We start from the raw sequence: 25,529 nt of genomic DNA, 5'->3' as shown, positions 1-25,529 counted from the left end.
GGATTGAAATGTAAAAGATGAGGATTTTGGAAGCTTCCTTAAGAGAACCGAGGCTTGGAGATCGCCTCCTAGTCGACAGAAAGAGTTTGCATCTTGAAGATGCAAACGCTCAGCCGATCCCATGGCCCCCGCCTTCCCCTCTCTTTCTTTCCCCCGCCCCACGCTCTGGTTTGTGTTTTTTTTTCCCTTTTCTTTTCATCATCCTGACGTCGGGAGCTATCCACGGGCCGTGGTGCTGAAGCAAAATGGCTGGCTCTCACTAAAGCACGAGAAGGAGGAGCAGTCGGCGGCCCTTCGGAGAAGGATGCCATTTCGCAACAACGCAACACACCCTTCCTTTTCCAAGCAGCTCCCCACGCTGTAAAGCCAAATCTGCTTTAGAACAGCCGCCTTGAAAGAGAGAGAGGGGAGAGGGAGAGCGCCTATGCCATGTCTTTGCTTTGCGTTGGAGGTAAGGCAACCTGACTTCCATCCCATGCACGTTTCTTTCTTTCTTTCTTTATGGAGGTTTGAGGGTGTCATTTTTGTGCAGGATAGAGGTAGAAGTGTATAGCTGTCGATGAAGCGATGGGGAGGTGGCCATTTCTGAACTAGCCTCAGTGGAAATACCAAGGCATGGGACAGTGAAGGCATGTCCATGATGCTGAGGTGGGATGGGAGGGATGGAAATGTCTTCTTCTCAGATTCCCGATGCTCCCATCTAGCAAAGAGGTGTCTAAACTTCACCTTTGAAGCCAAAGCTTCTCTCACCTTGTCCTCCAATAGATGCTCATTCAATCCAGCTTTTTGGGGTGTGGTGCAGGTTGACGGATTTCAGGCTTTCTCTATGTCAGTGTGTGTGTGTCTGTGTGTGCGTGTGTGTGTGCGTGTGTGTGTGCGTGTGTGTCCACCTTCTATGGGGCCAGCTCATGCCACTTTAACAATTTCATCATTTGGTTTTCACACGGTACTTAGATGTTGGATGGGCTGACGGAACATGAGCAAAATCTTTTCCTTTCCTATCTTTCTTGTGGACTAATAATTGAGATGCTGAATTAATTTTGCAACCTCCCACCTCCTGTTAGCAGAGAAGTGTGGCTTTGCACTTCTTGATTTTCCAAAGGCAGAGGATGATGATGATGATGATGAAAAAAATGAGCAGTCTTGGCTTATCTTTTCTCTATGCCACCCTTTGCTCGTCAGCTCTTTGAATCTCAGCCCATGTAAAATGAAGTTTTAAAAGTCCTTCTTCCCTTTCCAAGACCACCTTGGATGAAAGATGTAATGGGCACAGCACAGCATAATATTATTCTGTATTATTCTGTATTATTATTTCATATTGTTTGAGTTAGAACATTACTCGCTACATGATGTTATGATGGGCAGTTGTTTAGGAAAAGCCCAAATGCAGGCGAAGGTTATTAGCCAAGGTTCTTGTGTGGATCCTCCATAGCAGATGCAGTATACCACCTGACGGTCAAATGCTGCACATAAACAGGAGCTGGCTCTGCACCTACAAACCCTATTAGTGGGGTTTCTGGCTGGCTAGGCTTGGGAAAAGAATGATGGTTTGGACTGATATTTGGATCTGGTCCCAACAAGCTCTTGTATGGAATTCTCTATTAAGGGTAAGACATGATAGCAACCACCATTATAAGCATCACATATAAAAAGGAAAACCTCATAGAAGATGGACTTGTCCCTTCCAACTCTGTTGCTAATATTATTAGAATCCTCATAAGAGAAGCTATTTCTCAAAATCAGGTTGATTCACTTGTGATTTTATCTTCCTTCCTTGTGATCCCCACAACAATCCTGCATGGTTAGATTCATAGTTGAGCCAAGGACACTCTGCAGGGTTCAGAGCTGAGCACAGATTTGAACCCGCTTCCCTGCCTTGATTCACATTCCATCTACAACATAAACCTTACTCTGGGAACGGAAAGCAGAGGATGGTGATATCGTGGGCATCTTCAAAATAGCGGGTTGTCTCTGGAAACAAAACTTGATGGTGTCTGGTCTTAACTGGAAAAACAATTCTTAGGCTGCAATTTCCAAAATAAGGGAGGAAGGATTCATTTAGAGCTAGAATTTGGAAGGTGTATGTCTGCTAGCTTTACACAACACACTCGATTGGAGTGCGGGAACCCAATCATTCTCACAGCATGCTGCAAAAAGCAGGCTATCATGTGAAACCAGAATGCAATGTATTACTTTGCAAATGGCATGTTGTGCTAACTCAGCCACTGAGAACATGCTAGGGATTACAGGGAGACCAGCAAGGATCAAAAGGCCCAGGTTAATTCCCAGCACGGTTAGTACTGGGTTAAAATACTAACCATTTCATAAGCCAAGAATCTGATCTATTGTTTGGCAGTTTAACCAAATCTTTCCCTTTGGATAAAATGTTTAACTACATTTGCTCTGTAAATATGTGTGTGTGTGTTTAAATTTAAAAAAAAAAAGAGGATGCAAAAATCCTGCTACCTTGACAACAATGTCTTCATTAGCTGATCCCTTCAAAGCACTGGAGGGAACAACACTGGTTCCTCACAATTCCCAAGGCTGTCTTCATTCACAAAAGTGGGCCTGTTAGGGAAGACTTGTGGATGTTTAAAGGCATCACACGGGTCAACCAAACCATGGCATGAACCGTCAATGAAATGATAACTAAGATGTCAGTGAGGACAATCAATCTTGCCTCCAGAAGTTGTGGGTGCTCCATCACTTGAGGCTTTTAAGAAGAGATTGGCTCTTTGTTTGGAATGGTAGAGGGTCTCCTGTATAAGCAGGGAGTGGGACTAAAAGACCTCCAAGGTCCATCCCAACTCTGTTATTTTGTATTCTTATATATAAGGAAGCTTACAAAATGATGGGCACAAGGGAGCCATTGCTGTTTCAAGCTTAAAATGCCTCCTTCCATTTTTTCCCTGCCCCCACATTTACTTCCTTGCAGAAAGATCTGTTTGCATTATTGGTGGGGGGCAGGTAATTGGGGTCCGATTCTGGATTCTCTCTCAAAATGAAATAAACCGGCTCCTTCTCTTTTGCCTTGTGAGCCCCAGAGCTAAGCTCTTCGTCAGCAGAAATGCGACGGGGTGAACCCCCTCTTTTTGATGTCCTCATAATTGGACCCTTGCAGTGCTTGGTCCTGATTTTCAGCCCATTGAGTGCTCTGTAGATCAGGCACAGAACGATTTTGGATCAAGTTGAGAAGGTGGGGAGCCGCAAGCCGAAATGTGGAGGCTGAAGAAAATGGCTTTCTTGCAAAGCTCGGTGGGGCAGGGGCTATGTTTGCGAGATATGTGGGGCCAAGCACGCACAGCAAGGTTCCAGCTCCTTAGCATTCATCACAGTTGCAAAATCTATAAATCAGAGCTGTCGGATGAGGTTAGGTGTGTCGCAGCCTCTGGCGACAGGCGCTTTCTGGGAAGAATTTATGAATGAACGAGTGGTGGAGGACTCTTTCCAGAAAGCCAGCAGCTATTTCAGTCCTGGGGAAAGAAGCACAGCTATTGGGAAATGATGACTCCATTTTGGATCTTTTTAAAGGATTTAGATACAGTATTCCCGTGCTATCCTTTTTTCCTTCTCCTCTTAAATCTGAAACCTTAAAGAAAAAATGCTACAAACAACGCTGCAGAAAAAAAAAGATTACTTAAAAGAGGGTTTTTTCTTTCTTTTTTGGCTTAATTTTCAAAAATTGATTCATTTATTAAAATAGCTGTAACCTAACCTTTCCTTGAAAAATTCCCAACCCTTAAATTTCTTTTAGTTGTATTCAGGTCTGCTATAGGGAGTCTGATATAATGCAGTTTTGAAATAGGTAAATCTCACCTCCTACAATTTTTTTTTAGCCTTCTTTATTCTCGCGGCAGATACTTTTTTATTTTGATTCTCATCATCCACCGCTACTACCAGATAGTTGATGGACCAAGATGTAAGGTTGAATAACATTGTTTTAAGCCATGAGAGCATGGGGAAAGAGAAGGGGCGGATGGAATTGGGCAGCACAAAAGCAGCAACATGCATTTTTGAAGGAAGAAAATATAGAAGTGGTCTTTATTTCTCCATATTCTGGATTTCTGAGAGAAGTAACACTGTATTGTACATTTACTCCATTCTTTTGAGGTCATTTCTGCAGTAACTTTTCTTTTTCTTTCTTGGAATTATTATTTGAGTAAGGACTGTTTACTCTTTTAAAAATTCATATCTTATTGTTGCTACAACAAACTAGCATTTTATTTATTTATATACCCCGTAACAGATTTACAGAGTTGGAAGGGACCTTGCAGGTCATCTAGTCCAACCCCCTGCCCAAGCAGGAAACCCTACACCTGCCTCTTCCTAGGATCAAACTCACAACCTCCTGATTGTGAGACAAGAGCTCCACCTCTAGGCCGCACCTGTATTATTATTCATAATTAAATCAAGTGGCAAACATATCAAATACTCATTCCTCCCCTTATATACCCTACAACAACACCAACAACCCTGTGAGGTGGGTTGGGCTGAGAGAAAGCAATTTGGCCCAAAGTCATTCAGCCAATTTTCATGCCTAAAGCAGGACTAGAACTCACAGTCTCCTGGTTTCTAGCCTGGTGCCTTAGCTATTAGGCCAAATAGGCTCTCTAATCATTGCTCGTTGCTAATCTGTTGAAGCTCACTTAGTTTTATGACCGTATTTATTATTAATTTCAAAGTTAGGATGACTTAGTCTTAAGAGGCATGTCTATATTTTCTCAATGGTAAATCATAACATAAAGCTGATTTCATTTGCCCTTTAAATATTGGCCAGGGAATGAGACCTCCCTACTGTGCAAACAGCAGACAGATTTCTCTGCCTTGCAAATGAAATTATGGAGAAACTTTACATTTTTGGCTTGTCCACTGTGTGGCTTGATGTTAATGTTGGAGACTCCCCCCCCCCGCCCCCACCCCAAAGTAAGTGTTAGCACCCTTGCAAGTAGCAGATTTGCTTAGAAGGAAGGCAACTGGTACTTCATCATTGAATGTATACAATTAAAAGAGACAACTGGAGAAGGGCTTTCACAGAGGATCTCAAAGCACAGGTGGGTTGATATGGGAATAGATACTCCCTTAATAGTTGGTTCCCTTGTTATTTAGGGATGTAAGCACTTTGAACTGGATCCCAAACCAGAGAAAACCATAAAGCAGAACATCTATAGCTCAGGGTTGAAACGAGAGGTCTTTGGTGCTCTCTGAGCTTGGTTGTTTTCTTGCAAACATTTCATTACCCAAACTGATGATGTTACCTAGTTTGGGTAATGAAATGTCTGCAAGAAAACAACCAGGGCCTCTTGTGGCTCAACAGGCTAATGCAATCTATTATTAACACAGCTGCCTGCAATTACAATTACTGCAGGTTCAAGTCCCACCAGGCCCAAGGTTGACTCAGCCTTCCATCCTTTATAAGGTAGGTAAAATGAGGACCCAGATTGTTGGGGGGGCAATACAAGTTGACTTTGTATATAATATACAAATGGATGAGACTATTGCCTTACACAATGTAAGCCCCCCTGAGTCTTCGGAGAAGGGCGGGATATAAATTCAAATAAAAAAAAAAAAACCAAGCTCAGATACCACCAAGGACCCCTCAAACCAGAGAAAGTCAGAGGTTTTTTTTTTTTTTTTAATGGCAAGATGTACTTCATGCACTTCACTGGACCAATCAAAATTATGTCCAAATATACCACTTGAAAGAACAGAATAATAGAGTTGGAAGGGACCTTGGAGATCTCTTATCCTGTGATGGCGAATCCATGGCACGTGTGCCAGAGGTGGCACGCAGAGCCCTCTCTGTGGGCATGGTCACTGTTGCCAGCTGCTCTTCTGGGTTCCATTATGTGCATGCACACCAGCCAACTGCTCTCTTCTGGCGCTCCAGGACACACACACACACACTCCAATTTCGGCACTCGGTGCCAAAAAGGTTAACCATCACTGTTCAAGTCCAATCTCCTGCTCGGTCAGAAAATCCTACACCATTTCGGACAAATGGCTGTCCAATCTCTTCTTAAAAACCTCCAGTGTTGGAGCACCCATAACTTCTGGAGGCAAGTTGTTCCACTGATTAATCGTTCTAACTGTCAGGAAATTTCTCCTTAGTTCTAGGTTGGTTCTCTCCTTGACTGGTTTCCATCCATTGCTTCTTGTCCTGCCTTCAGGTCCTTTGGAAAATAAGCTGACACCTCCCCTTCTCTTTGTAGCAGCCCCTTCCCATAGTCCTTCTTTTCATTAAACTAGACAGATCCAATTCCTGCAACTGTTCTTCATATATTTTAGACTCAAGTCCCCTAATCATCTTTGTTGCTCTTCTCTGCATTCTTTCCAGAGTCTCAACATCTTTTTTTTTAATATTGTGGTGATCAAAACTGGATGCAAGATTCCAAGTGTGGCCTTACCAAGGCCTTATAAACTGGTATTATATTATATTGTATGATCTTGATTCTATGCCTGTTAATGCAGCCTAGAACTGTGTTGACTTTTTTGGCACACGGCTGGCTCATATTTAATTGGCTAATTAATTGGCTAAGACTCCAAGATCCCTCAATAGTAGTAATAGTAGTAACTGCATTAAACTACCAAGATATCTTCAAGAACAGAGTCACAAACAATATTTTGCTATTAAGAGCCCTATGTTCCATTCAAAACTTGTTGCTACCATATCTGTATATGTCCCTACCATAGGTTTGGATAGCCAGTTGGACAATGCAGGTCTTAGCAATATCCTCCAACATGCTCGTTAATGTCTCCCCTCTTGTATCAAGAGTCATTGGATAAGTCTTCTTTACATGATGCTGAAGAATTTAAAGAAGCCTCCATCACATCCTTTGAGGCAAAGAGAGAGAGAGAGAGAGAGACAGAGAGAGAAGATGAAATCTTTTCTGTACTATAAAGAGACATTACTGTAGAAGAACGCAGCTGTTCTTGAGATCTGTTCCCAACAGTTTAAAATGAATGCGTGAAATAACAGGAGGTTCATACGCATATAAATGCATTGCAAATGGCCATGCCTGGCATTAAAGAAGAGGCTTCAAGAAGGGCTAGAACTGTGTCCTTTTTAAACCATAGTTTTCCTTGAGGGCAAACACTGGGATTGTAATTTGTTCGGCTGGTATCATTAAATGAGTTTCCCAAGGAAGCTGCTTCGCACATTCATTTGAAATGGAAAACCAGCATGACCAGGCCTAGTTTAGGCCAATTTAGGTTGATCATCTCAATCACCAAGGCAGAAGTTGAGAGAGGTATTCTAGTTCAGATCTACGTACCTCCCAGTAGTGGGATTCAAATCCCAGCGCTACCAATTTGCTACTGCTTTGCAAACGCATGGCACTTCTGCGCATGTGCAGAAGGTTCTGCGCATGCGCAGAGCATTTTTGATGATGTCTGGGTGGGTGAGCAGAGCGTCTCACCACCGCCGCTACCGGTTCACCGGAACCAGGCGAACTGGTAGCAACCCACCCCTGGTATGTCCCTTGGCCTGCTTTGCACATTTCTGTGTCAACTGGATTCTAAAGTTGAGCGAGGACTGAATAATCCTAGTCTCAGTTCAGCATCCCAAGTTAACCATTGCACTCCACAACCTTCAACTCAGCCAAGGAGCTTCCAAGACCAATGAGGGTCCTTTGTTAGAAACCACTATGCTAATATTCTTCCTTGGCCTGGCTTCTCCTAAGCAATTGCTAGAAAGATCCTCAGAGCAAAGCTGAAACCACAAGCATCCTTGAAATAAAAATGCATTTAATCAGGAGACAACAGCCTTGTAATACAGTCACGGTAATAAATGGACTTGCTGTGGCATTAGTTGACACAGACTTTCCAGCTGCCCCCAACCACAATTTTTTTCCTGACGGTCCTGCCTTTTGACCCAAGTAGGTTCTCATTTTATTACAATGCCATCTGATATACCAGAAATGCTGTCCTAAACACTTTAGCTGTTTTTCCAGAGCTTCTCCAAAGTGTTTGAACTTGCACAATATGATTAACTTGGTTATTTCAATTAACCTATTTTCTAGATTTGCCCAAGACACTGAGCCATAAATGGGTTTAATGGGCTGGATTCACTGAGGCAGACTAGGAAAAGTTATCTCTAAGTAAGCTTGGCAAGATGCTCCAATTTGTCTTCTAGGTTTTTAAGCTGATCTATCGAAGTGTGATAACACAGCTGAACCCTGTGGGATCTGACTTGCCATATATTATTGAATTTCTGTTCTTCTCAAGTCTGTCGAATTAGTATGGTGGAATCTGCACTGGAAAGCAGGAGGGAGGGGCACTTTCTCAGGGAGCTAAGAGGCAAAATAGCACGGAGTTTGGATAAAAAGGCCAAGAAGAGATCCTCCATTCCAAGTGTACTTTAGTCTGGCAAGATTCCTGCCTTTGGGCAAGCAGCAATGAAAAAGCAACTTCTCTGACCAATTAATTTGTTATTCTTGGTTCTTTGCACCTCACAGTTAGGGTGATCAGGCAACATGAGGCTTATGGGTTATATTTTCCCTACCCTCCCTGACTCTAGAATTGGTGGGCGATTATCATCATAATAACACCAATGATAACAATAATAATGATAATAATCATAACTCTATCCCATTTTTCCTCCAGGGGTTCAAATATAATATTTTGCTTTCCAAGTATACTCCCCACAAGGGCCAGTCTACAAGATGGAAGTAGCGATTGTCTCAAAGTCAATGTGGATTTAAATCTTGTTCTCTTCATACGTAATGCAACAACCTAACCACAATACCACCAGAGATATCTACTCAGAGATTAATCTCATTGAATCTAATGTAATTTACGGCAATTGTGTGTTACAATTTCAAGCTCTCTGCATGTGGACTGGAACACACCATGCCCCTAGATTCTATGCATATGACACTATAGAACAATGTGCTACAAAATGAAATACTCAGCACACCCTTCTGTTCTGTTGATAATCAGCTGAACAATTTGTTTTCTAGCCCAAGGGTCTCCAACCTGGCAACTTTAAGCCTGGCGGACTTCAACTTCCAGAATTCTGGGAGTTGAAGTCCTCCAGGCTTAAAGTTGCCAAGGTTGAAGACCCCTGTTCTAGCCAATGGTTCTCACCCAGAGAATGAATACAATCCTCCTGCCCTTTTAAAGTATCGGGAAGGAATTGCTATGCAAACACAGCTACCAAGATAGCACAAGCCATGACCTCATTGCACAATGCAACTGAAGTAATTTGCATCTTTTTCATCGTAAAGCCAAGAGGCAGATGACATCGCTTCCCCTCTGTGTCCCTCCCCCCCCAATGGTCACTTCCTGCAATCACAACAGGAAGGAGGATTGGTCTGAAAAAACTGGAGTAGATCCAGAGAATGGATAGGTTTCTATGCTTAGTTCTGAACCTAGCTGTGAAGTTCTGGATGGTGTGATTCTGCTGACAGTAAGTCTCCTTCAAATCCAGTTTGTGTCCTGATGATTTCATGGACACGTTCGTATGGGTGTCTTAGCAATAGCATCAAAGTGATTGGACAAAGTCTTCTGGGATGACAAGCCTAGCTTACAACCCAGGATTACCTGGAGATCTCCCATGAAGTGTTAACCAAGTTGGTCCCTGCTTAGCTTCCAAGCCAGAAAAGCCATCTGGGTGCCTCTATCTGGACCAGTAAGTTCTAGGCCATATTGGGACAATGATACCCTCCAGGTCCAATGCTAGAGTCGGAAAGTGCTCCCCATACATCACAAGTCCAGTATTTCTCAACCTTGGCAACTTTAAGTTCTGTGGACTTCAATTCCCAGAATTCTCTAGGCTACCTGGGGAATTCTGGGAGCTGAAGTCCACAGATCTTAAAAGTTGTGGAGGCTGAGAAACACTGACTTAATCCAGGGGTCTCCAACCTTGGTCTCTTTAAGCAAAGCTGGCTGAGGAAGTCTGGGAGTTGAAGTCCACAAGTCTTAAAGGGACCAAGGTTGGAGACCCCTGACTTAGTCTAACTTTCTGAAGCAACATGATACAGTTAAAACTTAATAGACTCTAAGAAAGTGCTTTCCAAACCTGGGCAAATTACCCCAAATTGGATAAAAGCAGGCTTTCTTTGGGTACCAACATACAAATCCATTACCTGTCAGAACAGGGACTTTTTAAATTGACTTAAAGATTGCCTCACGTACTAAGATGTGCTTGAAAATCTCCCAAGAATTCCTATTAGGATGAAACTTGATGAAATTACCAATGGTAGTTAGTTGAAAATGAAATAAAGATCATTCACTATTTCTTATAATACAAGTAGTCCTCGAGTTACGACCATTTGTTCAGCGACTGAAGTTACAATAGTGCTGAAGTGAGGGATATATGACCGGTCCTTGAAGTTTGATAAGACTTTCTGATAAGCAATTTGGAGCAATGAAGGCAAAAGTTTGGGAAGCAGTACTTTAAGGATAGAAAAGATACCCAGTTGAGATTTGGAGGCACCGTTGTCTGTCAGAAGTCTGGGCCTGATGGATTGCTTATCTGATTTCCTAAAAAAGAAGGCGATGGTTCAAAACCTCCCACTCAATCTTCTGGGATCTAGCAATTTAAACTGAATGCTAGTAATCACTTTGATAGGGCTTTGATGGGTACCGTCCCAAAACAGCTGTCCATAGAGGAGGCTGTGCAAGTCTCAATTGGCTGCCTGCGTAAAGACACAGCTGGTCTCCAGGCAGCTACTCCATTAAAAAAAAGCAAATTTAATGAAGTTAAGGAACAAATTACTTGCCCAAGATCCTAAATATAGGAAACAGTTCTTGAGATGGCTATGTTGTGTAAGACTTTCATGCATTCTCCCATGCTCTTATTTATATTTTAATTGTTTTAAATAATCATTAAACATTGTTTACATTATTTTGTTTAGTATACGTTGCCCAGTCACATACGTGAGATGGGCAGCTAGGGGAGACATGATAGCAGTGTTCCAATATCTCGGGGGTTGCCACAAAGAAGAGGGAATCAAGCTATTCTCCAAAGCACCTGAGGGCAGGACAAGAAGCAATGGGTGGAAACTAATCAAGGAGAGAAGCAACTTAGAACTAAGGAGAAATTTCCTGACAGTTAGAACTATTAATCTGTAAAACAACCTGTCTGCAGAAGTTGTGAATGCTCCAACACTGGAAATTTTTAAGAAGAGATTAGATAACCATTTGTCTGAAGTGGTGTAGGGTTTCCTGCCTAAGCAGGGGGTTGGACTAGAAGACCTCCAAGGTCCCTTCCAACTCTGTTATTCTATTCTATTCTATTCCTATTCTATTCCTATTCTATTCCTATTCTATTCTATTCTATTCTATTCTATTCTATTCTATTCTATTCTATTCTATTCTATTCTATTCTGTTCTGTTCTATAAATCTGATAGATCAGCACATACGCGCGCACGCACACACACACACGCTCACACAACCTGAGCACTAAAGTATAAGCAACTCTTTTTCAACTCCTAGTGAAAGCATGCCTTATTCCTGTTCCCTTTATGGACATCTGCAGCGTGGCAACTGATGTCACGTGAATCATGTTGCAGTGCAAACAATATGAATTGCATGACTTGTGCCAATTATTTGTGCAATTGTGTCATAAATATGCGACATCATCATGTCCCCCTTTTATTATCACACCAATAATTTTTATTTTTTTATTTTATTTATTTTGTCACAACATCATACAAAAAGATTATATAGTATATACACATATAAACATATATAGGAAGAAGAAAAGAAAAACAATAGGACAGGAACGGTAGGCACGTTTGTGCGCTTATGCACGCCCCTTATGGTCCTCTTAGGAATGGGGTGAGGTCAATAGTAGAAAGTTTTTGGTTAAAGCTTCTCTCCTTTTCAGCATAGCTCCTAGACCAACACCCCAGTTGGGTTCATCCAATATACCAAACTACACTTGGTTAATGTTCACTTTGCTTTGCCTTTTGTACCTCAGCATGTCATGCAAGGCATTTGGATAATTTATGGATGAAGATAGTACGCAACATCAGAAAATGGGTTAAATCAGTTTGTAGTTAAAGCAAGTTGTGTGAATGCATCCATTAACTATGTTTACACAACAAACTAGATTAGGTTAGGCTAATACATTAGGGGCTTGGATAATTTCTGATGCAGAATGTAGAGGCCTAGCATACTGGATAAATTACTGGTCCGTCATATTAAACCATGATGTAGTTAATGTGAGCACGAATTGTGTGAACATAGGAATTCGATTTTGCTAATGTAGTTCATTCTTAAATATCTTGTGTGAACCTAGAGCCTTTTTAGATTAGGGTTGGAAAGGGGTCAGTATCTTTTTTCAGGTGACCTATATACAAAACTCACAAAAATAACGAATATTTCTTTCTCTCGTGGGGCAAAAAAATTGAAAATGGGTGCAATTCCATGTGTTAGATTCGGGCAATAACGAGGCAGGAGACCAGGATAGTGACAACAGCTCTTTACTATATGGTGAACCCAGCAGCTCGGGCTGGGAAAACCCTCTCTTTATATACAGTTTAGCCGGAGGCTTCCTCCAATCAGCAACGTGCTTTTTCCCGCTCAGTTTTCCCTCCACAACTTTTAAAGATACATTACACTCCTTCCCTCCCAGAGAACACTTTACCAATATTTACATAGAATTAACATCTTATTTTTCAACGTAATCACGCAAGTAGACTGGGCGTCTCCTGACTCTTTCGGACCTGCGCAATTCATTTTCTGGGAGTGAGTCGAGCTGACTGGAGGGACTGTTTGTTCCTCTCAGCTCCTCCTCTAGGCCATCCGGCCCTGGATTATTTGCAGAGTCATCCCTGCTGTTTTCAGGAGGAACCGGTTGGCGTCGCTGGACTCCCTGGAACTCAGATAAGTCCCGCGTTTGCCCCGGGTTTGAGTCAGCTGTGGATTCAAACATGGGATAGTCAGGGCCTGTTTCGTCTGATTCTGATTTACCGGTTATGCGTTTCCTTATTTGGTCTATATGGCGCTTCCATACCCGGCCATCCTCTATCTCTACTAGATATGATTTTGGTCCTGTTATCTCTAGGATTTTTCCTGCTAACCAGGTCGGGCCCTCGCTGTAGTTGTGTGCCCACACTAGGTCGCCTACTGTCATCCCTCTTGTTTTTCCGTGTGCCCCTTTGTAACCGTCTGGTGTGTAGTTTGGGTTTAAACGGTCTAGTGGGCACCTAAGCTTCCGACCCATTAATAGCTCTGCCGGGCTGCGGCCAGTTGTTACACAGGGGGTTCTGTGTTGGACTGCTAGGAATGTATCGATTTTTGTTTGCCAATCGCCTGGCCTGATTCTGGACAATGCTTCCTTTGCGCTCCGAACGAAACGTTCTGCAAGGCCGTTCGTCGCAGGGTGGAAAGGCGCCGAGAGGACATGTCGGATGCCCTCCTCTGCCAAGTACCCCTCAAACTGGGTTGCCGTGAATTGCGGGCCGTTATCGGAGACTAAAGTGTCGGGCAACCCGTGGGTTACAAATAGGTGCCGTAGGACTGAAATCACGGCCTCGGCTGTCATGGATCTCATGAGAATGATTTCCAGCCATTTGGAGTAGGCATCGACTACTACCAGAAAGGTTTGGCCGTGGAAGGGGCCGGCAAAATCGATATGGATCCTAGACCAAGGGCCCTGGGGTCTTTCCCATTCCCGAATCGGGGCCGTTGGGGGTAGCGGTCTGGACTCCTGGCAGGCCTGGCATTTCCCTACCCTTTCAGCAATTTCCGTGTCCATTAAGGGCCACCACACATAGCTTCTCGCTAGACCCTTCATTCTCACGATCCCTGGGTGGCCTTCGTGAAGGAGCTCCAATACCTTTTTCCTCAATTTCTCCGGGATCACCACTCGATCCCCCCATAGCAGGCACCCCCCTTGAGCTGAGAGTTCCCCACGTTTTTTTACAAATTCTTTAAAACGCTCGCCCGGCGCAGCGGGCCAACCTCTTTGTACCCAACCAATTACAGTCCTTATTGTAATGTCCTTGTACGAAGCCCGAGCCACCTCTTTGGATGTGACTGGGCCAGAGTCCAAAGAGTCAATTAGCAGAACTGGTGTCCCCGGAGTGGGGTCTTCGATAGTCTCTGGTAACGGGCATCTGCTCAGGGCGTCTGCATGCCCTAATTCCTTCCCTGGCCGGTGTAGTAGTTTGTAAGAATACGCCGCTAGAAAGATAGTCCATCTGGTCAGTCTGGGCGAAAGTGCCACGGGCGTTGGGCGGTCGCCTGCCAACAGGCCTAGCAAAGGTCTATGGTCCGTGATGATTTCGAAATCACGACCAAATACATATTCATGGAATTTCTTTACTCCGGAGACTATAGCCAAGGCTTCCTTATCAAGCTGGCTATAATTCCTTTCAGCTGATGACATGGTTCGGGAGTAGTATGCAATAGGGGCTTCTGTGCCATTTGGCAACCTGTGGCTGAGCACAGCCCCCACCCCATAGGGAGATGCATCGCAGCTTAACACTAATGGCAGCGTGCCATTGTATTGGATAAGGAGGCTATCACTCGATAGGAGATTCTTCACCCCTTCGAATGCCCTAGCTTCCGCCTTTCCCCAAGACCATGCAGCCGTCTTTGCTAGTAGTTTATGAAGCGGCTCGGCTACTGTTGCCTTATTTCTTAAGAATACCACGTAGAAATTGACCAGACCTAAGAATGCCTGCAACTCCGTTTTGTTCTTTGGAACCGGGGCCTTCCTGATGGCCCGTACCTTGCTTTCAGTGGGGTGAATCCCTTCCCTGTCTATCCGGTAGCCCAGGAATTCCACAGATTCAACCCCGATCTGGCATTTGTTCAGTTTAACTTTGAGACCGGCAGACCGGAAAATGCCCAAAACTTTTCGCAGCCTTACCCCTAATTCCTCTAGATTCTCAGCGGATACCAGTACATCGTCAAAGTATGGTACCACCCCTGGTAGTCCCTGCAATAGACGCTCCATTAGGTTCTGAAATAACCCTGGAGCCACACTAACCCCAAACTGTAACCGGGTACACTTAAAAGCCCCTCTGTGAGTCACAATTGTCTGCGCTTCGGCTGTGCTGTTATCTACAGGTAGCTGTTGATAGGCTTGGGTCAAGTCTAGCTTGGCAAAAACCTGCCCTTGCCCCATTGAATGCAGTAAGTGCTGTACCACCGGGACGGGGTAAGCACTCTTTTGCAACGCTTTGTTAAGCGTTGCCTTATAGTCAGCGCAAATCCGGACCGACCCGTCCGGTTTGACTCACGCTGGTAAAAGCCTGTTATTAAGGCTTATTAAGAACACAGTAGCCTGCAATTACTGCAGGTTCGAGCCCGGCCCAAGGTTGACTCAGCCTTCCATCCTTTATAAGGTAGGTAAAATGAGGACCCAGATTGTTGGGGGGGCAATAAGTTGACTTTGTAAAAATATACAAATAGAATGAGACTATTGCCTTATACACTGTAAGCCGCCCTGAGTCTTCGGAGAAGGGCGGGGTATAAATGTAAACAAAAAAAAAAAAACTTGACTTAAAAAAATTCTACGGGCCTTGGACTTTAAGCTTCTGATGATTGTATGCAATTGTTTTAGCTGTCAATCAGGGGGCTATTCTTTCTTGCAGAGCTGTATTGAACTGCGGAGCTGTATTGAACTGCGGAGCTGTATTGAAAAGTTTTAAACAAGACAATATAAAATATAAATATATCAAGAAAGGAAGACGGAAATACTGAACCATGGCTGTTTCTGATTTGCTGATGTCTTGGATCAGCAAGACCTCAGCAAGACTGATGTGGCTATTTTAGGCAGCAAATCAGGACAGGAAGCAAATGAAGAGAGAGTTTGGTGAGGCGGTTAAAGTGGTAGCCTAGAAATCAGGAGGCGATGAGTTCTAGTCCCACCTTAAGCATGAAAACTGGCTGGGTGACTTTGGGCCAGTCACTCACTCTCAGCCTGACCCACCTCACAGGGTGGAGGAAATAGGAGGAAGAAGGAATATTATGTATACTCGCTGCCTGGAATTATTTCTAAAAAGAATAAAAAGGTAAAGGTTCCCCTCGCACATATGTGCTAGTCCTTCCTGACTCTAGGGGGCGGTACTCATCTCTGTTTCAAAGTCGAAGAGCCAGCGCTGTCCGAAGATATCTCCGTGGCCATGTGTCTGGCATGACTAAATGCTAAAGGTGCACGGAACGCTGTTACCTTCCCACCAAAAGTGGTCCCTATTTTTTCTACTTGCATTTTCATGTGCTTTTGAACTGCTAGGTTGGCAGAAGCTGGGATAAGTAACGAGAGCTCACCCCGTTATGCGACACTAGGGATTCAAACCCTAGTGAACTGCTGACCTTTCGATCGATAAGCTCAGTGTCTTAGCCCCTGAGCCACCACATCCCTTAAAAAAAGGTGCATTTAAAAGTAAAAAAACCAAAAGATGGGTCCCAGGATAGCTGCCCTCCAAGCCAGCCTTGGAAACAGTCATTTTTTTCCCTGTAAGACAAGCTTATCTCCACAGCAACTGAGTGCCCCATAAAGCTAAGCCTGAGGGGGTTCTCAGAATGGCGCTTTATGAACTGGGCATGACAGTGGTTCACACAGACGTAGATTTCAATCCAGTTCAAAATATTGTTTACAGAGCTGGCCACCAGGATAAACAGCCTCGTGTTCCCACTGAGGAAGCCTCTGAGCCCAGCAGTAGGTCTTTGTCATCCCAAGTAGAGGTGTGATCGTTGGGAAGATGAGGGGGCTGCACTTTCCCTGAGTCTCTGCAATCTTGCCTTTCCAGCGAGTTGCTATTTTCGGTGCTGAGCCCAAACTGATGTATTGCTTGCAAGTCAGACATTGTGAAGAGCTGTTAATTGTAGACCTGGTTGATGGTGTGCCAGCTGTGGCAGGAGGAGGAGGAGGAGGAAGGAGATCCTTTTCAAAGAGCCTGCTGCATTTTGGAAATTAGGCCATTGCCCCTTCCTAACGGTGCATTTAAAAGTAGCAAGCAGTTGAAAAACAAGCATTTGGCCCAGCTTTTCTCTCCCTTGTATATGTTTTGTTGGCAAAGAAAGTGATAAGAAAACAAGACAACGGCCCAATGGAATATAAAACCTGGTTCCATGATGCATAAACCCACAATTCTCCTAACCATGACTTCTTGGAGAAGTTGCACATGAAAAGCCCAGCCTTGCACTGTAGAAAAACTTAAGACAAGGGAGCAGAGTCAAAGATCCCTTGATGAGATTTGTTTCCCCCAGTGGATGGTATGAATTTGGACACCACATTTTCTGCTTTAAATCCAATATTGGCTGGCACTTTCTCTCTTAACAATGAGAATTAGATGGGTTAGAATGGCACTTCTTAAAGCCCAGAATTCATTTCGGGTGAAAAAATATTGTGCTTCTTCACACAGAAGAAAAATGTAGAGAGGAAATAATATGCATTGCGTTGGTTTTCAGTGCGTTTAGTAAATGCGCATATGTGTGTATTTGTCTTTGTGTATAATCTGCAATGCAAAAAAGCAAGTGGAAGATTAAAAATAGAATAATAAATGTGAAAGAAAGGAGGTAGAATATGACAGACAAGCTATATGGAAGAAAGTTATTTTGAAATACTTAAAAAAACATTCCACTTCATCTTTATTCCAAGGATCTGTGAGAAGGCATGAATAGCTCTCCTTCGGTCTTTTATTTTATCCTGTCAGCTTTTTAAGGGCTATCTTTGTCTAAAAAGAAAATAATAATAGCAGCTCTGAGAATTTCAATCTGGATCTCCCTCATGTGACTATCATACCACTTCAAATGACCAGGCTGCAGAAGTGAACTTCTATATCAGTATTTTCAACTTCAGCAACTTTTAAGATGCATGTGCTTTAATTTCCAGAATTGAATTCTGAAGGAATATTGGTTAGGGAATTTTGGAAGTTGAAGTCCACACATTGCAAACTCGCTGAGGTTGAGAAACATTGGTCTGGATCCATGCAAAAAGCAACTCTCGCCCCTTTGAATTAACAAAACACAGTTTTGGGGTTTATATTCAATAGTCAATAGAAAAGCCAGAAGACCCCATGATGTAAATTGTGTTTAAACAAAGTAATTTATATTTAAATATAATTAACAACTTTTCTTGAACACATTAATGTTTCTGTTCTAACACATCAAAATTACAACCAGCAGCAACTTTGGCCTAACTCCAAGACTTTGGTGAATCCCCTGTTTCCTGAAGTCCAGAGTCTATGCACTTCTGCTATAGACAACTACATTTTCAAAGGGTATTTTAAAAGAAAATTGGTATTTTGTTTTTCTTCCAAAAAAGGATATAGGATTATCCCAGGCTTGATAAGGTGCTGGGTCTGTTATGGGAAAGGAAGATCACTTCTAAGAGTTTATTCAAGGGGTATTTGAAATCTGAGGAATAATTAGTTCCCCGTCCTTCAATTTTCCACTGAAATAGGCCTTGGATCAGGGGTGAAATGTAAAATTTGTTAGTATTGGTTCGATGGGCGTGACTTGGTGTGTGGGGGAGTAATGTGACTGGGTGGGCGTGGCCAACTTTTTTTTTTCTTTTAAAAGCATTTTTTCTACAACCTCTTCGGCCGAATACTTTTAAAAGCCTCTGATGATCAGGCAATTCAGCTGGGATGGCCAGAAGAGCCTTTTAAAAGCATTTTTTCTACAACCTCTTCAGCCGAAGAGGTTTGTTTAAAAAAACCTCTGATGATCCCAGCTGAGCTGCGGGATCGTCAGAAGCTTTTTTTTTTTACTTTTAAAAGCATTTGTTCAGCCGAAGAAAAATGCTTTTAAAAGTAAAAAAAAACCTCTGATGATCACGCGGCTTAGCTGGGCATGGTGGGGGCGGGGCAGGGATTTTTGCTACCGGTTCTCCGAACCACCTGCCACCATCGCTACTGGCTCGTGTGATCCGGTCCGAACCGGGAGCATTTCACCCTGGCTTGGATGTTTTGGGACCAGTTGATTATACAGTGGTACTTCAGTACTCATCGTTAATTGGTTCTGGGAAGCATGATGAGTATCAAAAATGATGAGTACCAAACACATTTTCCCCATAAGGAATAATGTAATGAATCACAAGACAGCCAAGACCGACAAGTTCCAGCTTGTGTATTGAGTACCAACAAACAATGAGTAAAAGCCAATGCAATCCTAAATTGCATTAATAGAGGAATTCAATCAAGATCACGTGAGGTACTGATATCACTCTATAAAGCCTTGGTAAGACCACACCTAGAATACTGCAGCCAGTTTTGGTCACCACACTACAAAGAAAGATGTTGAGACTCTGGAAAGAGTGCAGAAAAGAGCTACAAGCATGATGAGGGGACTAATTAGGGAATTAGGGGAAGAGCTGCAGTGGCGCAATGGTTAGAGTGCAGTACTGCAGGCTATTTCTGCTGATCACAGTTTGGCACATCGAATCTCACCAGGCTCAAGGTTCACTCAGCCTTCCATCCTTCCAAGGTGGGTAAAATGAGGACCCAGATTGTTGGGGGTGTTATGCTGACTCTGTAAACCGCTTAGAGAGGCATTCTCCTGGATGGGTGGTTGTCTTTTGAAGATCACTTGACGACTGTCTCCAGGAGAGCTTTTTATCAGGTTCGCCTGATTCGCCAGTTGCGCCCCTTCCTTGACCGGGATGCCCTATGCACGGTCACTCATGCTCTTGTTACCTCTCGCTTGGATTACTGCAATGCTCTCTACATGGGGCTCCCCTTGAGGAGCACCCGGAGGCTCCAGTTGGTTCAGAATGCAGCTGCGCGGATGATAGAGGGAGCCGCTCGTGGCTCCCATGTAACACCACTCCTGCGCAGGCTGTACTGGCTACCTGTGGTCTTTCGGGTGCACTTCAAGGTTTTGGTTACTACCTTTAAAGCGCTCCATGGCTTAGGGCAGGGGTACTTACGGGACCGCCTACTGCTACCGAATGCCTCCCACCGACCCGTGTGCTCGCACAGAGAGGGACTCCTTAGGGTGCCGTCCGCCAAGCAATATCGGCTGGCGGCCCCCAGGGGAAGGGCCTTCTCTGTGGGGGCTCCCACCCTCTGGAATGAACTTCCCCCAGGACTTCGTCAACTGCCTGACCTTCGGACCTTCCGCCGCGAGTTGAAGACTTACCTGTTTATTCGCGCAGGACTGGCATAGAAATTTTTTAATAGTTTTTTAATATTTGATATAAATTTTATGGGGTTTTTATGGTTTTAAATGGTTTTAATTTCTGGCCGTATCTAATAAGTTTTTTAACTATTGTTTTATTGTGTATATAATTGTTGTTTTTACTTTGGCTGTGAACCGCCCTGAGTCCTTCGGGAGACTCAGGGCAGTATAAAAATTCAATAAATCTAATCTAATCTAATCTAATAAAGCACTGTGAAGCAATATATAAGTAAGTGCTATTGCTATTGCTAAAGGCTAAATATATGAAGAACGGTTGCAGGAACTGGGCATGGCTAGTCTAGGGAAGAGAAGGACCAGGGGAGACATAATAGCAGTCTTCCAATAGTTGAGGGGCTGCCACAGAGAGGAGGGGGATCAAGCTATTTTCCAAAGCACCCAAAGGCCAGACAAAGAATAATGGATGGAAACTGATCAAGGAGAGGTTCAACCTAGAAATAAGGAGAAATTTTCTGACAGTGAGAACAATCAACCAGTGGAACAGCTTGCCTTCGGAAGTTGTGGGAGCTTCATCACTGGAGGCTTTCAAGAAGAGACTGGACAACTAACTGTCAGAATTGGTATAGGATCTCCTGCTTGAGCAGGGGGTTGGACTAGATGACCTACAAGATCCCTTCCAATTCTATTCTATTCTATTCTATTCTATTCTATTCTATTCTATTCTATTCTATTCTATTCTAAAGTACCAGAACAAATTTTTTGCAACAAAATGCATTGAGTACCAAATTCAATGAGTTTTAAAGCAGCTGAGTACCAAGGTACCACTGTATATGAATCGGGTCTCTGTTACCCAAAAGATGCAAAGAGGAAAAAGGAACTATCATGCACACCAGTGGAGCAGGAATTTTATATTTATATATATATATTAGCCCGTGTTTCTTCTTGTCAGAGAAGACAGAAATCATGGTCAATCACTGAGACTGGGGGATATAAAATGGGTTTTTACTACAGGTAACCCAGGACTTACAACTGGTTGCTTAACAACCATTCAAAGCTAACCCCACCTCCCAAATCAGGTACTTGGTTCTGAAGATTTTATGTGGCTTCCTGCTCTGGTCACATGATCGAATTCCAGGCACTCAGCAATCAGCTCACATTTACAGAAAAAAAGCCACTGATATAGTAACATCATGGGTTGCCCTTTTATCTTTTTAGCTGTGTGACCAATAAAGTTATATGCATTATGACCAGAGAAGCAGGTAAAAGGTGCCCAAGGATCCAAAAGCTTTATTGAACTCTACCTGCAATTGCAATAGCACTTAGACTTATATGCCACTTTACAGTGCTTTTATAGCCCTTTCTAAGCGGTTTATAGAGTCAGCATGTTGCCCCCAACAATCCGGGTCCTCATTTCAACCACCTTGGAAGGACGAAAGTCTGAGTCAACCTTGACCCTGGTGAGATTCGATCTGCCAAATTGCAGACAGCCGGCAGTCAGCAGAAGTGGCCTGCAGTACTGCACTCTAACCACTGCGCCACTAAGGCTCATGCAAGCATGTAGTTCTCAACAACAATTGGGACCAAGAATTTATGTAGCTAAGTAAGATGATGAAGTAAGTGGTGCCCAATTTTATATTTTTTATATGATTGCGAAGTGAATCGTGGCCGTTGTTCAGTGAATCAAGTGAATTTGGCTTCTTCCAGTCCCTTGTTGGAAGCCAGCTGGGAAGGTTGCAAAGAGGAATCCCATGACCCTGGGATGCTGCCACCGTCAGATATATGGTTTCCAAGCCCCCCCCAATTTTGATCACGTGACTGTGGGGATGCTGCAACGACCATAAATACGAGGACCGGTCGTAAGTCACTTTTTTCAGTGCCTTTGTAACTTTGAGCAGTCACTAAGCCAATGCTTGCAAGTCAAGGACTACCCTATATTTTTCCTATGGAAAAACTATCTGGTAATTCAGTACAAGCTCTCCACCAAGGGGCACAATCCCCCATCCCCAGATCCCAGTTTGCAAAGCTAGAGAAAGGAGGAGGGGCTAGTGCTATTTCTTCCCCAGGATCATCCTGTACATAAGAAAACGTCTCATCAACAGAGACAGCAGGAGAGACAGAACACCTGTTCTGTAGGTGGCTGCTGATTTTTCTCTGCACCTGGCACGATGTGCTTTTTTTTTTTATTTGCTTCCTCATCCAGGGAAGGATCAGGAATAGAGAAAGAATCTGTCTTCTGGATACAAAATGCTTTACATTCTCAACCTGTATGATATAGATTTGTCAGCTGGCAGGAATTTAGCAGACTACCATGTTTCCCTGAAAATAAAACCCTGTCTTATATTTTTTTGAACCTCGAAAAAAGCACTTGGCCTTATTTTCAGGGAGGTCTTATTATTTTAGGGAGCATGGAGCAAGATGGAGCTCCTCTTGCCATCTTACCTGATTTCCAGCTCTGTGTTTAAATATTTTCGGGGAGGGCTTATTTTCGAGGGGAGGCTTATTTTAGCGCATGCGCTCAAAAGCCCGATTGGGGTTTCTTATTTTCAGGGAAACAGGGTATATATAGGATTACCTGATTATTTAGCTGCAATTTTGGACGTCTGGATTTGCAGCTCTTTGTTCTAAAGCAGAACCAATGGCATTCCCCATTTCCCTTCAGCTTTTTAATCCTGGGTTCATATTTGCTGCATTCACACAACATGTTTGCCCTAAATACAGAATTAAGCCTGACTCCTCCCTCCCTCCCTCCCTCCCTTCACATTAAAGCCAGTGAAACTGCATCTTGTAAAGATCCATCTGCTGCCAGTTCACCAAACCAAGATCTTGCATGAAAGGAGATTAACAAAAAACTTCAAGCATCTCGTATACATATAGTTTAACACAAAATAGCTCCGTGGGTATGAATGCATCAAAATGGCTTGTGTCAGGGGTGAAATCTAAAAATTGTCCCTACCGGTTCTGTGGGCGTGGTTTAATTGGTGGGCGTGGCTTGGTGGTCAGGTGACCCGGTGGGCATGGCTTGGTGGTCAGGTGACTGAATGGGCATGGCCAATAATAATAAATAATAAAAATAATAAACAAAGCATACAAAACTTGGGAGCACACTGGTCTACCTTCTTTAAAAATAGAGGCACCGATCTACTAGCCGCCTACAGCGTTGATCAGCTGTAGTGCAGCCCTTTGAAGCACCGTGGCAGTCATTTAAGGCCGTTTGCAACTATATCACCACCGAGAGCTTCATGAACAGAGAAGAGGAATAGCGAGGTGTGGGCGGGGGGGGGCAGGGATTTTTGCTACCGGTTCTCCGAACTACCCGCCCCCATTGCTACCAGATCGCGTGATCCGGTCCGAACCGGGAGCATTTCACCCCTGGCTTGTGTACCTTGTTTTATGAATTTTTACGTTAATAAAACAAGGTACACAACAAACTGTACAACTTTTGTCAAGTATTTGATACTATATATTAATACCAATATTCTCTTAACCTTTGTTTGCAGTAGATATTGGCAAAAAATGTTAAAAAAAATATGTGAGTAAGGGTGGTTTTATGCAGTGATAACTGACATCTTGATTTTTTTTACCATCTCCTGCAGATGTCCTTGAATGTTGGCTCAGGTTGTGTTTGCATTTGTATTAAATGGAAGGATTGTTGGTGGAAATCTCAAGTAAACGTATGAAGAAATATTAACATTTTTTGAATGGGTCTGATACACATAGGTACCGTCAAAGCAACGATGCTGGGAAATATGTAACCAAATTTGAATGCATCTCCAATTGATATGAGCACAATAGCTTAATCAGGCCAGCTCAGGGATTATAAAATAATGTGCACCTGTTTGAATTTTCCAGAATTCCTAAAGCCAAGACAGGAAACAAAGCAATATATTTCCAAAACGAAAACAGGGATTTAAGATTTAGAAAAGGAGGCCAGGGCAAACCACTTCTGAAAAACCTTGCCCAGAAAACTGCAGGGACTTGTCCAGGCAGCCTCCAAGAATCACAATGGAACGAAAGTAGGGAGGGAAATTATAAAATTGAATTGCAGGCTGCCCAGAATCCTTGACTGAGATGGGTGGTTATTTTTGCTGTTGTCGTTCAGTCGCTAAGTTGTGGCTGACTATTTGCAACGCTGTGGACCATAGCATTCCAGGCCTCCCTGTCCTCCACTGTTTCTCAGAGTTGCCCAAATTCATGTTCATTGCATTGATGACGCTATTGAACCTTCTTCGCCTCTGCTGACCATCCCCTTCTCCTTTTGCCTCCATCTTTCCCAACATCAGGGGGTCTTTTCCAACGAATCTGTGTGGGTATTCACCCGGTTTGGACCAGTTCGGGAAAACCGGTAGTGGTGACCTGCAGGTGGGCCCGCCCCATCCCGCCCACCTACCCCATCCCACCCGCCCACCTGTCACCCTCTGCTCCGCCCACCTGCCCCATCCCACCCACCTGCCCCGCCCCGCTCACTTGACCCGCCGTGCCCCACCCCGCCTACCTGCCCTGGCACTATACCATCCTATTTAACCACATTTTCTAAGCCGCGTGCATCAGTCATGGGTTTCAAATTTTTTTACTACAGGTTCTGTGGGTGTGGCTTGGTGGGCATGGTTTGGTGGGCATGGCAGGGGAAGGATACTGTAAAATCTCCATTTCCTCCCAATCAGCTGGGACTTGGGAGGTGGAGAATAGATGGGAGTCAGAATTTTTACTACCGGTTCTCCGAACTACTCAAAATTTCTGCTACCGGTTCTCCAGAACTGGTCAGAACCTGCTGAAACCCACCTCTGGCGTGCATGCGTGCAAGCCACATGTGTGAGCAAAATGGATGGAAGTCTGGGCGCATGCGCGAAAGGCACGCACTCACATTTTTGGTGCACGGTGAACAGGTGGTAAAATTATATGAAACCCACCTCTGCAATTCATCCTCTGTTCTTATTAGGTGGCCAAAGTATTTGAGATTCAGCTTCATTATCCGATGGGTGACTATAGAAATTAAATAAATGAAATGAAATGTGGAAATAGGCTGCAAGCTTTCACTGGAGAAAAGTTCTTGAATAATTAAGAATATGCTAAATGAAGCAAGAGCTTGGTTATTATTTTTTTTTCTTTTTTGCCGTCTGTGGAATTTCAACATAATCCTGTTCACAGACCTTTTCTATTGAATGCAAAAATTCCTAATCTTCCCTAGGTATCCCTCAACTTACAACCACAATTGGGACCAGGATTTCTGTTGCCAAGCAAGGTGGTTGTTCAGTGAGTCAATCCTGATGTTATGACCTTTTGTTGCCATGATTAAGCGAATTCCTTCAGTTGTTAAGTGAATCATGTGGTCATTAAGCAAATCAGGCTTCACCTATTGACTGCTTGTCTGAAGCTGGCTGTGAAGGTGGCAGATGGCGATCACATGACCTTGGGATACTGCAACCATCCTAAATATATGCCGTTGCCAAGCCCTGAATAGTGATCTCATGACTGTGAGGATGCTGTAATG

The 25,529-nt window shown here is 43.6% G+C and overlaps 2 protein-coding genes across 2 annotated transcripts in view; one reads left to right on the top strand and one right to left on the bottom strand.

Annotated features, from left to right (window-relative positions):
* NFIC (nuclear factor I C) overlaps positions 1-16,838 on the bottom strand; it is a 316,258-nt gene extending 299,420 nt beyond the window's left edge. The window contains exon 1 of the mRNA XM_058163357.1: positions 16,828-16,838. The gene's annotated coding sequence lies outside the window, so the exon portion shown is untranslated. The remainder of the gene's footprint in view (positions 1-16,827) is intronic.
* The window catches only part of UNC13A (unc-13 homolog A), a 264,443-nt gene that overhangs the window by 73,064 nt on the left and 165,850 nt on the right, over positions 1-25,529 (top strand). The gene's annotated exons all lie outside the window — the stretch shown is intronic.

The sequence above is a fragment of the Ahaetulla prasina genome, chromosome 1, assembly GCF_028640845.1.
Source record: "Ahaetulla prasina isolate Xishuangbanna chromosome 1, ASM2864084v1, whole genome shotgun sequence".
In the NCBI taxonomy this organism is placed as follows: domain Eukaryota; kingdom Metazoa; phylum Chordata; class Lepidosauria; order Squamata; family Colubridae; genus Ahaetulla; species Ahaetulla prasina.
Note: the sequence above shows the minus strand (reverse complement) of the source record. Positions and strands in the feature narration are given on the sequence as shown.